The 15388-nt window shown below is 36.2% G+C and overlaps 1 protein-coding gene and 1 long non-coding RNA gene across 6 annotated transcripts in view; both read right to left on the bottom strand.

Annotated features, from left to right (window-relative positions):
- Nucleotides 1-273, bottom strand: part of LOC138915838 (uncharacterized) — a 32006-nt gene extending 31733 nt beyond the window's left edge. The window contains exon 1 of the long non-coding RNA XR_011422193.1: nt 133-273. This is a non-coding gene — a long non-coding RNA (uncharacterized lncRNA). The remainder of the gene's footprint in view (nt 1-132) is intronic.
- Nucleotides 1-15388, bottom strand: part of NKAIN2 (sodium/potassium transporting ATPase interacting 2) — a 921761-nt gene that overhangs the window by 884373 nt on the left and 22000 nt on the right. The gene's annotated exons all lie outside the window — the stretch shown is intronic.

Below are 15388 nucleotides of genomic sequence, written 5' to 3'. Positions count from 1 at the left end.
TATACTCTTACATCTCACCATCACAACATTCACTACAGGGCAGGGTTTGGTATTAGGCCAGTTTATTTTGGACTCTATCCAAGAGAATTTAATTAAGAAAATCTAAAGTACCTTGTTATGAGATGATCTTACCTGCAGATTGGTCTCAATGAGAGTGTGACATTAAAGTTCCCAAAGATTGGTCCAAAAAAAAAAAGCTTTAAGTTTCTTCTTTTTCCCTTCTTCTTCTTCTTCTGTTTCTTCTATTTGTGACATGTTCTGCTCTATTCACATCTCTTAAACCAGGAAATTTTCTTAGCGCCTATGCAACAGAGCAGTTGTGCTAAGGTCCAAAGGCGGCCAAATTTGGAGATTGTTACTGGATCTGCCACTGCACTTAAAACACACAAAGGGAAGAAGTTCTGCTGGTATGCAACTCAGCCAATTGTGAAATGGAAAGAACAGTAACAATTTTAATGACCTAAAAGAAATAATTCATCTTCCTTTTGCATAAAGCTGTAAAATCCTATCTAGAATATACTTTGAATATTTTCCTAACAGCCCTACAGGAAACATTGAAGAGCAGTACATAAATTATTAAAGTACCAAATAAAATTAATGAAGGGATCTACCACATACAAATCCCAGGATGACGAAATGAAGTCTTACTGCACACTTTTTCTCCCCTTTTAATCCCAAAACCAGTAGATTTCAGATATTTAATAAAAACCTATATAATGCATTCATATTTTTTAAGTACTATAAAAGTAATAAAGTATATTTCAAAGCAGGAAAAATACTTCAAATATATTTTAGATGTGTGGCATCCATGACTCACATGTTCTTTATTTTGAGAATGACAATAATTATACATGCAATTAGTTGGAATTATAAAAATATAACCAGGCTAAAACAATTAAAAGTTTACCCTCAATCTAACATCCCTTTTTGGTATAAGTAGGTGAGTTTTTTGCTTAAATTTTTGTGAGCTCAAAAATCCACCTCTGAGTAAAAGGAAAAACTGCCTGTTTCATTTTTTTCCTATGTGTTGTATAATTTTTTGGCACAAGAGATATAATTTATATGCAATTGTATAAATACAACTTTCATAGTTTAAAAAAGCAGTATTTTTAGAAACATAATATAATCATATAAAGAATACAGCATTTGCCTAAGTACTCTTTGGATCATAGTCATAACTAAACATACATAAACATACATACTTAGTCATGCACATACACACCAAGCATTTGTCAATTACAGTTCCTGCCATACTTATTGAATTCTACAATTTATAAAGAAACTACGGAAGAAACAAGTTTTAGAGGCCATTATATTACCCAAAAGTTTATGTCAAAAATAACTTCTATTTAATCGAAAACTTGGAAAACAAAAACCAAAAGTGTAATAAACCAATTTATTTTCAATCACATCCAGGGACACGTGACAGGGAAAGTTTTTGAGTGGTCAATTTATTTTTAAGGGGGTTATGCTTAGTGGTTTTTTTCTTGACATCTGAAACATTTCTCCAAGCAAATTTGCTTATATCCTTTAAGAGTCTTCTCATTTTGAAAAATGATATTTTGAGCCCAGGAACATCTTTTTTCATAATCATTCCTATATTCTCCCTGTTATTAAGCCCTCAGTAAATACCTTGTGAATAAAAGATGAGACTGGAAATACTTTTTTTTTTAAAGACTTTACTTTTTTCCTTATTTTCCACAAAGCCTCCCAGTACATAGTTGTATATTCTTCGTTGTGGGTCCTTCTAGTTGTGGCATGTGGGACGCTGCCTCAGCGTGGCTTGATGAGCAGTGCCATGTCCACGCCCAGGATTCGAATAAACGAAACACTGGGCCACCTGCACCAGAGCACACGAACTTAACCACTCGGCCACGGGGCCAGCCCCTGGAAATACTTTCAACTATTCAGTTATTAAAACCAGAATTATTAGCTAACAGCAGTGCTAAGAGAAAAGTAAAGTAGGGCAAAGGTGAAGTTTAATAGCCGATGTGGAAATAAATCTTAAAAGTTATGGGGCCAATCCTGTGGCCTAGTGGTTAAGTTCAGTGCACTCCATTTTGGCAGCCCAGGCGCAGTTCCCAGGCACGGACCTACACCACTCGGTGGCAACCAAGCTATGGCAGAACATACAAAATAGAGGAAGACTGGCACAGATGTTAGCTCAGGGCCAATCTTCCTCAGCAAAAAAAAAAAAAAAAAAAGAAAAAAAAGAAAAACCCAGTTAGAAGATTGGTCTGCTAATGGGAAGTATGAACTCTGAGAACTTTAAAATAATGAAACAAAACAAAGAGATACATGCACACTTTGTACTGTTTAGGTATAAGCCTACAGAAAAGAACAGGATTGGCATGCATACTCTCTCTAGACACATTTAAGCATCTAAAGATTGCTGGCCATCAATATTTTCACAAATGGAGAAATTCTGTAAATCAAGTCAAATTGAAAAGTAGAACTTTTACACGAGGAGTCTATTAAGTATTTTAACTTCCTTGTATTTCTCTTAAATTACAAAAGAATTATATTAATTATAAATTTCACAACTTGGAAAATTTACTTTCAAACGGCCTTTTAATTGCCTTTTCTTTTTTTGAGTATTCAGGTTTCAAAGTATCATTATGGCCTTCCAAGACCCTTTTGCCTTCTTCAACTTGAAGATGTGAGGGTGTGCTCTGTCCTGCCAGTCTCTTGAGCTGACCAAAGAGGACCTGCAGAGTCCTCTCCCCCTGAGCAGGAGAGGATGGTGGCAGCCCTCAGTTCCTGAGCTTCTTTGCTCTGCCTGAAGCATGACAAGAGTGACTGTAGCGCAGATGCAGCTGGAAGCCATGCATGACCAGCAATTCTGCAGGTTACTTTGTGAGACAGGGCCTTCATCCACATCCAGGGAAGTACATTGCTAGCAGCATCCTTAGGCATGCAAAGGAAGAAAGAATGAATTCTGTAATCTAACCCTGGGAGGTAAATTGCCTTTTTCTGGCACATAGATTCAAAGAAATCTCACTCTTTCTTTGAAAGACACTTGATTTCAAATGTACATTTAAAAGGTAATTACCTCTTTAAAAAAGATTCCCAGATCCTCAGCCCCCTTGAGTACAACTGTAATAAAAACACTGCTTTAGCATAACAACCCCTCCTTGGGCTGCTGTGTTTGCTTACTGTGTCTCTGTTGATAGACTGTTTTGCCTGAGGCACACTTATTGTTACTCTGTACAGGAAATGAAATAAATATATTAGTTATTTCTTATCAAATGGCATTTTACACTGCAGAGGGTTTTTTTTTCCCAAATATAAAATCAAAAACCTTCCTGAGAGTTGAAATTTGACGTAGCTCAAATAAAAAATGACTGACTTCATTCAGACAGCAGCAGGATGAATAAGATGATAACTTTTATATCAAAGACTGGCTTACTGCTCTCTTGATCAACAATGGAAGGACAAGGACACTGTTAAATTATATAAATCATCCCTCAGAATTTATGAGAAAATAAAAGCCTAAAAATGTAGATGCATAAAGGCGAGAATTTATGAAATAGCATTCAAAATCATTTCAGTTAATTTCTCATATATATTAGAAACAAAAAGGTTGACTCCAGGACTTTGGCACCTACTTATTCGTTTATTAAAACATCATATTTACTTTAATCCAGTTTTCTTCATCTCAGAGATAAAGAGGAAAATTAAAAATCACTGCTGCATTCATGCAACAAACTTTTGGCATTTGATTTCTACAAATCATTGCATTAGGTACTCTAGCAATCTTTTCTGGAAAGTCCTGTTTGTGGTAAACCTTTTCTCCTATTATCTGCCATTGCTTCAGTCTTGCTTCTTTCTCAAGAGCCTATGCAACATGTATAGTTGCATTGGTTTTTTTCATACACTTCTTTTTCTCAAAATCGAAAACACATTCCATCTACAAAACTTCCCACAAGCAGTGCCACTATTTCCAAGCACAAGGACATCTTTGAAAGAATATATTGAATATACTGAAGAATACATTGAAAGGCAGTTTTCACATCACTTTCCACAGGACAGAATTTTTCACAGTGGAACAGAAATGAAAACTATCTCAGATTTCCTCTAAGCAGAAAGTAGTCCAACACTAACCTGAATATTAAAAATGGGGGGAAATTCAGAAAGAAGAATGTCAAGAGTGTAGTAAGGATTTTGGTGTTATTCTGAGTGAGAAGCGAGGCCAACGAAGGACTGTGAATGGAGGAAAGACATGACCTTTTGTAACACAATCACTCAGACTGCTCTGTTGAGAATAGACTGTGTCACATGGGTAGAAATCGAGCAAGCATTTAAGGGAAGGATGATGAGCTTGGACCAAAGTGGTAGCAGGAAAAGCGAGAAGTAGTTGGATTCTTGATATATTTTGAAGGTAGAGAAAACACAATCTCTCCATGATTGAATGTGGGTCGAAGAGAATGAGAGTTGCCCAGGATGGGTCCCACATGCCTGGTCTGACAACTGGAAGGGGAGAACCCCACCAGCTGAAACAGGCGGGGGGCTGCCGAGAGCGCTCGATCTGGAAGCAAATAACAGACATCCTCTTTGACACTTTGCATCCAGTTATACACTCTTAAAAATCACTTTCTCCAAGAATATGGTAATGATGCCATAATTCTAAATGAAAAAAAATCAGGTATAAATTCAAATTTGCAGCGTTAACTCAAATGTTTAAAACATGCATACGAATACATACTATTTTTTTAAGTGTAGACAGTTAATAGTAATTATTTCTAGATGGTAAAACAAAATAAAGATGATTTTTCTTCTCTATCTGTATAATGAACATATACTACTTTTATAATATGAGTAAATATAACAATAAATCATATCTATATAATATTTAATATTCTCACACCATCTTCTAATATGTCAACATTCATTCATTCACTTATCAAGATTATTTTAAGATGCGTCTTCTGTGGGGACAGAAAAATAAGTCAGAGGTGGTCCTGTTTCTTTGAGGTGTTCATTTTACTTTTTTATATAAACTTTTTATTTGGAAGAATTTTAGATTTACAGGAAAGTTGCAAAGATAGGAGAGTTCCTGTGTACCTTTCACCAAGCCTCTCTTAATGTTAACATCTTACTTAACCATGGGACACTTGTTAAAACCAAGAAACTAATGTTAGTATAATACTATTAACTAAAGTATAGACTCAATTCAGATTTCACCAGTTTTCCCACTACTGATCTTTCTCTGTCCCAGGATTGAAGCCAGGATTCCCCGCATTCAGTCATCATACCTCCTTACCGTCATTCCAACCTGTAACAGTCTTACCTTGTTTTTCATAACCATGGCAGTTTTGAAGACTACAGGTTAGGTATTTTGTAGTTCCTCAATATGGATTGGTCTGATATTTTTCTCATGCTTAGACTAGGGTTCTGGGTTTAGGGGAAAAATAGCACAGAGGTAAAGTGCTCTTCTCATCACATCATATCAGGGGGCATCAACATATCATGTACCTCTACCTTTACAGTAGAGGTTTCTCTACTATAAATTTACTATTTTTCTCTATCCACACTTTACCTTTTGTAATCAAGTCACTGTATCCAGCCTACATTCAAGAGGAGGGAATTAAGCTTCATGTCCCAGAACAAGGAGTATCTATAGACATATTATGACATTTTTCTGTAAGTTAGAGTTGTACCTTCTCTCCATTCATTTATTCAATCACTTATTAATATTAATATTATCTTATGGATATTTATTTTATTCTTTGTGCTATAGTGTGTTATTTCAGTTCACTTCTTCCAGCAATAAAGTAGGGAAGATGCATATTTTATCAGTATTTTATAGATGAGTATATGGCTCAATGCTTATAAATATATACAATTCACAACAGAGATTCAGGGTGAAAACAAACCACAGAATGTTAAGCAATCAGAACCTCAGGGGAAGCCAGATATGGGAAACTTCAGTAGCTGGGACAGAAAAATAAATAAATTATAATGAAATAATACCTCAAGAGATATAGAATGTCCATTAATCCTAGCAGAAGATAAACCAACTGTCTTATAGGTGAACTTATATGTGAGTTCACTCCATTTAAGTCAAGCCTAAAAAACAGCTACAAGATCATAACCCAAAAAATAAAGAATATATGCATTTATGCAATATGATGTCTTTCTATGCTTACAAATGGAGAGCCCCTTCCAAATTGAAGAGTAAACACCACATTTACTTATGTACTAGAAAAATATCTGTGAAAAAGAACAAAAAATAGGTCACTCTTTTGCCATAAATGGAAAGCACATCCATGGACGTAAGTGCCAACCTTTCTTGACAGATGGACAGAAAGGTAGATAGGTAGATGGTTTAATCTCATTTCCTATTTATTAAAAAATAACAATAATGAACAGGACGCTTTAAGAACTATGCACAAAAAGAAAATACTTAGGTTGAGAACCTAAGCCTGAATAAATTGATCAGTTTGATTAACAAACATGGGAGGGCGGAATTTCAAGTGTCTCTATTTTTGTTTTAGGATTCAAAACTAATGGCAACTGATTAAATAAAAGTGGATACAGGGAAAAGTCAGGGAGATGATTTAATGAATTTAAAATAGAATATTACTATTTCATTTATCCAGTTTAAATGAAGCTATATATAACATATATTTACATATTCACACGTACATATATATATACATATAACAATACTTACATTTCAGTTCTTCCTTATTTCTTACCAACGATTACAAATTATCTTCATATAAACAAACTATCAGTTGCCTTAGAACTTCACCTCAGTCCATGTGATGTCTTCACCTCCGTCCATGTGACGTCTTTACCTCAGTCCATGTGACGTCTTTACCTCAGTCCATGTGACGTCTTTACCTCAGTCCATGTGATGTCTTTACCTCAGTCCATGTGATGTCGTCTTTACCTCAGTCCATGTGATGTCGTCTTTACCTCAGTCCATGTGATGTCTTTACCTCAGTCCATGTGACGTCTTTACCTCAGTCCATGTGATGTCTTTACCTCAGTCCATGTGATGCCCTAAGTAAAGGAAACAGGTCTGGGCCCAGTTTACTCTGAGTACAGTTAGCTAGAGGGTTTCCCAACGTTACAGACATAGTGAACAGCATCAAGTCACGGAGAACTGCAAGCAATACAATCACTCAGTGCTCTAAGTTCAGAATACATGAATCAGACACAAAAAGGAGTACTCTGATTATATTTCTACATAGCATAGAATTCCGTCTAAATAAAGAAGAGCTTTACATTGTAAAAACAAAGAATAGAGTTTACAAGTACTATAGTTCATTCTGAATCTCTAAACTCTCCTGAAAAGTTAAAAGAAAATTCTTTTAATGAGAAAGGCTATCCATGCTTCCTTGTACAATATTGATTCTTTCAGACTCAAACGATAAACACGTAACGTCAATTATGGAGACAGGGAAAAAGCAAGTGATCACCTTCCACATGCTTTTATTTACTTTTTGTATCAAAATAAAAATGAATGGAAGATGCAAAAGAGTATATAAATGCCAAAGATGTTATTACTATGGAAATCTGTATTTTCTGAACCCCAAAATGATTAAACATCTAGAAAAAGATTTTTGTTTCATTATAGTGTCCGAGAGGCACCATGGAAATGTAGTCAAAAGGCCAAGATATTGGAAATATTCTTTATAAAGACCTCAGAGCCAAACATTTGATCAGAAGACTTAAGACGAAAATCTAATACTTATGATACCATAGTTAAAACATAGTGTGGCTATCTTGCAAAAGAAAAGTTAAGATTAAGTATTTAGACACTGGAATAACTTCTCCCAGAAATTTAAAAATAAATATGTGATTGCCAAGGAGACTTTTGGGAATCATAGGTACAAAAGATTTAAATATTGCATGATATGCATATATGATACTATTTTAAGCAAATATTATAAATATGCATGTATATGCATATATGAAAATATGTGTATATATACATATGCATATATACATAATACATACATAGTCAGACATTTAAGAAATGCAAATGCAAGTACATTATTTTAGGATAGATAAATGTAATACTTCAGAAAAGACACTAAGGATATCATTATCTGTAGAATGTCCACTGTAATGGCAATGTATGTTGCTAGGAAACCCAGGGAGAAGAAGAAAAAAAGGAAAGTTTTAAGCACGTAAAGATCTAATATAAATCTCTAAGCAGAACAAATTCATTTCTGGTCTTTATTCTCTAACCTTTGCAAGACTTGCATTGTCCCATAAAGAAATCTTAAATATGCAACTTACAAAAACCATGTAGCTACAAAAATATCAGGGATAGTCTCAGTTCTTTCATGGATCTCTCTACATACCTGCGGAGATAATGCCCATTCAAGCCTGAGCTGATAACACCACCTGATATACAAAATCATTCATTCAGTTGTCATTCACTGATTCATTCATTCAAAAACAATTATTAAACACTGATCATTTGTCAGGTACTGTGAATATAGCCAGTGAGAGAAAACGGAGCAAAGCAGAGTCCTTGCCCACTAAGAAAATAAAATCCAGTGGCAGACACAGATATTAATCCAATAATCACACAAAGAAACATGAAAATGTAATTGTCATAAGTGCTACAAAAGAGAAACACAAGTTGCTTTAAAATTTTTAAATGGGTGAAGTTGATCCGATGTGGGAGGTTGGGAAAAGCTTTCCAGAGGAAGTGACGCACAACTAAGATATCAAGGATAGGTAAGTGTTAACTAGGTGAGAAAAAGAGGCAAGCATTGTGAAGGTGAGGCCCTGTGGCAGAGGGTAGCAGGGAGAACACCAGCAGACCTTGTGGCTAGAAAAGAAAAAATAGCAACAGAGGGGGAGCCGAGGTAGAAGCCAGGCTATGCGTGTCATCGTAAATTATGTTAAGGAGTTTTGCCTTTACGCCAAGAGCGAGAGGATGGCTTTAAAGTGTTAACAGCAGCGGGATAACGCGATTAGATCTGCATTTTAAACGTTTGCTTTGGCCGCTGTGTAAGGAAGACAAGAGGGGAGCCAGAGGACACAGGGAAGAACAGTGAGGCTATGTCGTGACCCAGACAAGAAGGGTGGTGCAGGAGAGAAATGGCCAGTCAATATCTAGATTTAGAGGGCCCAATCACAGGACCAGGTGATCACTGCACATGGCGGGGAGGGACGAGTCACGGATGATTCTGGGGTTTCTGAATCTCATTTCCTTAACCTTTAAAGTCTTTATTGCCCAAAAGTCTGGGCAATAACCTTTAAAGTCTTTATTGCCCCAGACTTTTGGTCACTAACCAAAGCAGTAGACGAATTATAGACCTCTTCGATAAAAGCGCTAAGGAAAAGAGGATGGCAAAAACACTATCTACATCTCCAGCCTATGCAGAAATGTGGCCTTATCTGAAATAAGGAACAGTGGAAGAGGTCCAGGGCTTACCCGTCTCTTTGCTTGTTTGTTGGCTACTTTGGGAAATTAGTTGAATTTTAGTCATATTAAATGTGTCATCAGCCAAAGATTTGCACTTGACATTTCATAGTAGGGATTCTTGTGGGAATTAGCTGTTCTACCAAGCACTGAATCTCCCAGACCTCTGCATCTACTTGGGGCCACATGGTGGGTTCTTACTAGTGGAGTACGTAAAATAGTATTGGGCCACAAAGCTTAAGAAGTGAGTGTGCTTTTTCCATCTCCTCATTCCCCATCCACTGGCCTCATACAAAAGTCTACAAGCCTTAAAAAGAGAGTAAAGTTACAAGAAGGATAGAGTCATCTTCTCTAAATCACCATGTAGAAGACAGCCTGCTCACCAGAAACCCTGAATTGGGCTGTTACGTGAGGAAGAAACCAAGTTTTATTGCGCTAAACCATTGGAATTTTGGACCACGTTTGTTACAACAGCTAGCAATATCCCAACTAACGCATGAAGGTTGACGTGCCTTTGAGACATCCACGGGAAGCTGTTAGGTAGACAATTAGATAAACAGATCTAGATCTCAAGGGAGAACTCTGGACTGAAGATTTTAATTTGCAAGTCATCTGGGTAATGGTGTAATTAAAGCTGTTGGCATGGATGACATTGCTTAAGGAGAAAATACAGTTAGAGGGAGAGACCCTTGGATAGTTCCATAGTAGAGAAGACTTCACTTATGCAGGTTCAGAAGGATAAAGTTATCTTCTTCTCATAGACGTAGAGGTACAGCAATTAAATGCTTTCTGGTATCCAGAAGTATCATCTGTTCAATGATAGTTAAGTAGCCTTCCTACACTCCTATTTTCACTCCATGAATATTTATTGAGCGCCTACTACATGCCCAGGCACAGTCTGAGGCACATGGATGCAATGTTTATCTAGTTCTCAGCAAGATCGCTATGATAACTTCTAACAGTGGACCCTACCAAGCCTGAAAGTCAGGGAGAGTTTTGCAGAGGACCTTTCAAGCTGAGGCCTTAAAAGCTTAGTAGGAGCTAGGCTGGCTAGAGCGAGGGCGGGTAGGTAGACCATTCCTGGCCTGGGGTCAGCATGAAGCTCCTGAGATGTGAGGAGGCTGGAGAGATTTTAGGAAGTGAAAGAGTGACAATGTGGTAAGGTGGAAAGGAGGACCAAAAGTTAAGCAGGGCTCAGGGCATTCAGGAACCCTGAGGTTTTGCATGAAGAGTTTTGGACTTTATCAGAAGTGATGAGAAACAGTTTGATGGTTTTAAGCAGAGGAAGGTACAGAAATAATAACATCAGAATTTTGCTCCATGTTTGTGATTTTAAGCAGGCTTTTATGAGCTGTTTAACAATCTAACCACCGTGCTTCATTTCTAAGGGAAAACTCTTCCCGAGTGCCAAACACTTTCTTGTAAGCTGTTGTTAACTCAAATTTTTTGTTAGTTGAGTAGTTCTGCACTGTATAAATTATCCATATAAACACTCTTCAGTCAGCAGTGTCACTACAGCTTCAAAAGAACTTCACCAACACAATTTTGGAGTACTGTTTACGCACCTCAGTTAAGTTTAACCACTGACTCAAAAATTGTGCGTTCAACAAACACAGACTGGACCAGGCAATACAGAGGCAAATAAGAGCTAGTGTCCACCCTCAAGAGGCTGTTTAGAGATAGAGACAGGAAAATAATGATAAGCCAGTGTCATAAGTTCTAAGTTCTTGATAAGTACAGAGGGAAGCTGGTGGCCTCGGGGAAGGGTTCACAGAGGAGGGGATATTTGAACAGGACCACAAAAGTTAAAAAAAAAAGTTTGACAGAACGTGCAGAAGAGAGCAAAATCCCAAAGAAGGGGAAAAGCAAAATCAAAGGAGAAATGAAATTTCACGACAAACATGAAGTAAACACTGAATTGGCAGGTTGACTCTAGAATGGTCTTTTACGTCAGGCAAAGAATTTTGCATACTGATGGCCCTGCGTAAAATGGCAAACACAGCAAACTTCACCTCTTTTACCTTGCTCATTTTCTTTCTAACATAGCACTTACACTTCTAGTATATACTTACATAATACATACTGTTTATTTCCTGTCTTCCCCCATTAGAAAGTAAGTTCCATCACCAGGGCAGTTAATAATCTTTGTCTGTTCTGTACATCAAATTTAGTTACTTCCTAACTACTTAGGATCAGTGCCAAGCACATAGTACTCAATAAACATGTTTAATGAAAAATATCACCCTTTGAGTAGGCTGTCTTCAAAATGGTTTTTATTATACATACCCATCAGTTAAAACTACTTGAGTTCATATCTCATATATGTAAATTGGTTTATTTATATCCATATTCACTACACTAACATATGTATACATGATAAAGTCATGCAAAATAGAAATTTCCTTTAAAAAGAGATGAAAATAATCAGAAGTTCTCACAATTTTTCCTTCAGCCTCTCTGCACTGTGTCGTTCTGCATCTCAAAACATGGTTATCATATCCACTGTCTTGGTGAGAAATCACATAACTTTCCTATATCACCTACTGGCCAGAACCAATCACCAGGTGCATGGCCTCCTCCTACCTGAAAGGGAGCCTGGGAAAGGGAGTTGTATTGCACGGATAGCATCCATCTAGGCCCATGGAGACATCCTTCCCACCTTAGGACTTGGGCACTGGGGGATCTAATTCATATAATGAAGCTCATGCTGCCTGGGGTGCTGTGAATAACGAATTCCTTTGTCTCTGACCCAGGAGTCTCATGTCTTCTAATAGCATCCATGAAAGAGTAACAGGGTAACTTTAGCTTGTAAAGGGGGTGATATCAAATCCTAGACCTCACAGAATATTGCTATCATCCTGCTTCTTTTGAAAGTGGCAGGGAAATGTCATCTTTCCTATTGATCTCCTAATTCCACAAGTGTCTGAGTGTGAACACATTTTTTAAGTTCTTCTGTAATTGAATTAAAATTAAATAGTACTATGCAACTTTATTACATAAGGGTTTAAATTTAATTTTTTCATTTTATTACTTAGGAGAATAGTGGTATTTCTCAGCGAAGAAGAAATGAGCTGCTTAAGAAGAACGAACAAAGGAAAAATAATGATTCCACCCCTTTTTCTGGAAGTTTAATGGAAGAATAAGAGTGAGAGATGAGAAAAGTAGAAGAAATATAATACCAAAACATCAAGAGTTACTTCAAAGAATGGGAAATTGTTTAAGGGATTTACTGAAGTAATTCAAGCATATTTATGCAAGTGCTAAAATACAAAGTTAATTAAGCAGACTGGGGGGTGGCCTTCAAAGTAAGCTGCTTTTTTTAAAAAAATAGTAAAGACTATTGCAGGGGTAAAACAATTTTACAAATCCCTGGCTTAGATTTTCATACCAAAGTTTAGAAGGTAGAAGATTTAAAAAAACAAAGGATGTTTTATTCCTCTACTCAAATCTCTTGATTTTAAATTGTTTTTAAAGCCTAAAGGTTTTACCACTATTCCCCTAACCTTCAGAAGTCGGTGAAAACAGGATATTTATGGGCCATTAGTTACATCTGCTTTTCAGATTCCTTCCAGTTTTACATATACAAGAGAAAGCTTCCAACAGTCACTTAAGACAGGAGGGTACCTGCATTAAGATTCCCTGAGCAACATTTATTACAAAAGGAAGCAGGGTGTTCTAAATAAAAAATAGAGAAAAGAGAGTTTGCAAGTTTCTATTTTATACCATTATAAATCATAACAGCATATCACAATTATCTCCTCACCCTTCCCCCAGTGCCTCATCTGCCTATCATACTTTTAGTTCAATGTAAAACTTCGCAGAAAATTAAATAAAGTCTTTGCTTTTAGGCTACAAAAGAAGAGACATGGCAGGTTTCATTTAGCAAAACGTTGAGCTTCTTCTTTTGGTAATTCAAAAATTATCTGAGGTAAAAATTACAAACTTCGTGCAATTATTTAGCCTTTTATCCACTAAATGAGCATTTTACTTTAATAGTTTGAAGAGATAGTCACGCTCACACACATTTTTGGACATTTCTACAGAAATATCCCTAATGACATCTCCATCACAAAACACAACACATATTGGCTAGATCATTTTCATCTGTGACAGTATTACTTAAAAGATCTTAATGGAATTAATTTTGAAATAAAAAGGGAAAATGACAAATTCTAATAAAGTACTTAGAACTTTACTTTTTCTTATAATTGTAGCTTCTTGATGCAAACAGCCATTAGTAAAATTACACTTTAAAGGGTTTTCACAAAATGTTCAGAGGAAAAAGTAAGACCCATAAGAGATAATCCGATAATATATGTAGCTTGAAAATAAAGATTACTTTTTAATTGCTTCTAAATTCAAATCTCTAACCTAAGGGTAAGAGGCTGGGCCATCGAGCATCAAGTCGAAGAGCAAACATCTCTCTTCCTGTCCACTCTTTCCACAGGGAGCATCAGGGCCAGTGCAGGAATTTACCATGTACCTCACGGTGGCTACAGCAAGATGCCCCATAGAGCTGCTATGAGAAAATACTTCTTTTCAGTGTTCGAATCTTTCATTAAATTAATCTCTCTTGTTATAATCAACTTCAGTAGCCATATTTGGTTTATTAATAAGATAATAAAGGAACAAAATCATCTTGGTGAAGTCTCTTCACCCCTCTACACCTTCAGAATCTCAACTGTAAAATAAGAGAGCTGGTCTGAACGATCTTCCATGTATAACCAGGATACAGCATCATATTAATCAGTAAATATAAGATTTAATCATTTTCCAAATAGGTATTTAAAATTAAAAAAAGATAAAGAACTAACTCAGAGTTATCAAGTTATTGAAGTTAACAATACCTACCCCATATGCTTATCCTAAAGCACAGATTAAATAATTTAGGTGAGGTGCTAGAAACACAGTGGGTCATCCATTTCAATTCCCAAGGCCTTTCCAGGTATCTACAGATGACTAACTACTGAATTAAATGAATATCTAACTTCTTTAGGGATGTTAACTTGTCTTAGATTTCCCCACATCTTGCAAACTGCCAAGCACACTGCTGAGGCATCAATCTATGTTCAGTATATAAGGCTGTGAGAGGGAACCTTGCAATATATCGACTCTGACTTGTCAGGGCCCAAAGATTTTTGATGGAATATGTCCAGCTCATCCTCCAGGTTACCACTTCTGTGCCCCACAAATACCTCTCCCACTTCCTTGCTAGAAACACGACAGAATTTACAACAGCAGAACAAACATTTGCTGTTTCTTCAGCAATAATAACAAATAGGAACTGTCGAGTACATACCAGCAGACTGGGAGGGCAAGCCCCAGGAGCTCCAGTGTTCTGCCTCAGTGTCTAAATATCAGAAATCCCCCCCAAAGTTTAAAGATAATACATATGGGATTAACTAGGCTCACATGTTACCTATCAATATTTTAAAATTCAAGAATATCTTTAAAGTTGTTAGTAACTTATCCTTTTTTTTTTTACTTCAACTTTATTTCTAGTAACAATTCCAATAGGCCTTTGCAATGCATAAAGTATGAGGCTGCTATCCTGTGATGTTTTCAAAGACTAATTCTATAATTCAAAACTTTTTAACAGGCAACAATGCTGGGTTTTTTTTCCTCTTCTCTTCCTTTATATTCATCTTCTTGCTTTAGATTTAACCTTTGCCCTTTCAAACCATGAAAGACCTTGGGAAATACTTTTAATATTTCCAGTTTTTACTACGATAATCATAACACTATCTCATAAAAAATGCTCAAATGCAAAGGATATCTTTGTTAAAAAGCACATATAAATAATTTCTTATATTCCACATTCTTTTAAATCATATTTGTTGAAAAAAGTTATCTAATCTACTGAACAACTTGATAATTTTGATTGGCTGGTACTAACTTCATTAAAAACACAATCTCTCAAGTAGTTGAATTTTATTGGTTTTTTATAATCTGGTACATACATACGCAAGAAATGTTCCAGCAAACCCTAAATTA

Source organism: Equus caballus, chromosome 10 (genome assembly GCF_041296265.1).
Source record: "Equus caballus isolate H_3958 breed thoroughbred chromosome 10, TB-T2T, whole genome shotgun sequence".
Taxonomy (NCBI): Eukaryota; Metazoa; Chordata; class Mammalia; order Perissodactyla; family Equidae; genus Equus; species Equus caballus.
Note: the sequence above shows the minus strand (reverse complement) of the source record. Positions and strands in the feature narration are given on the sequence as shown.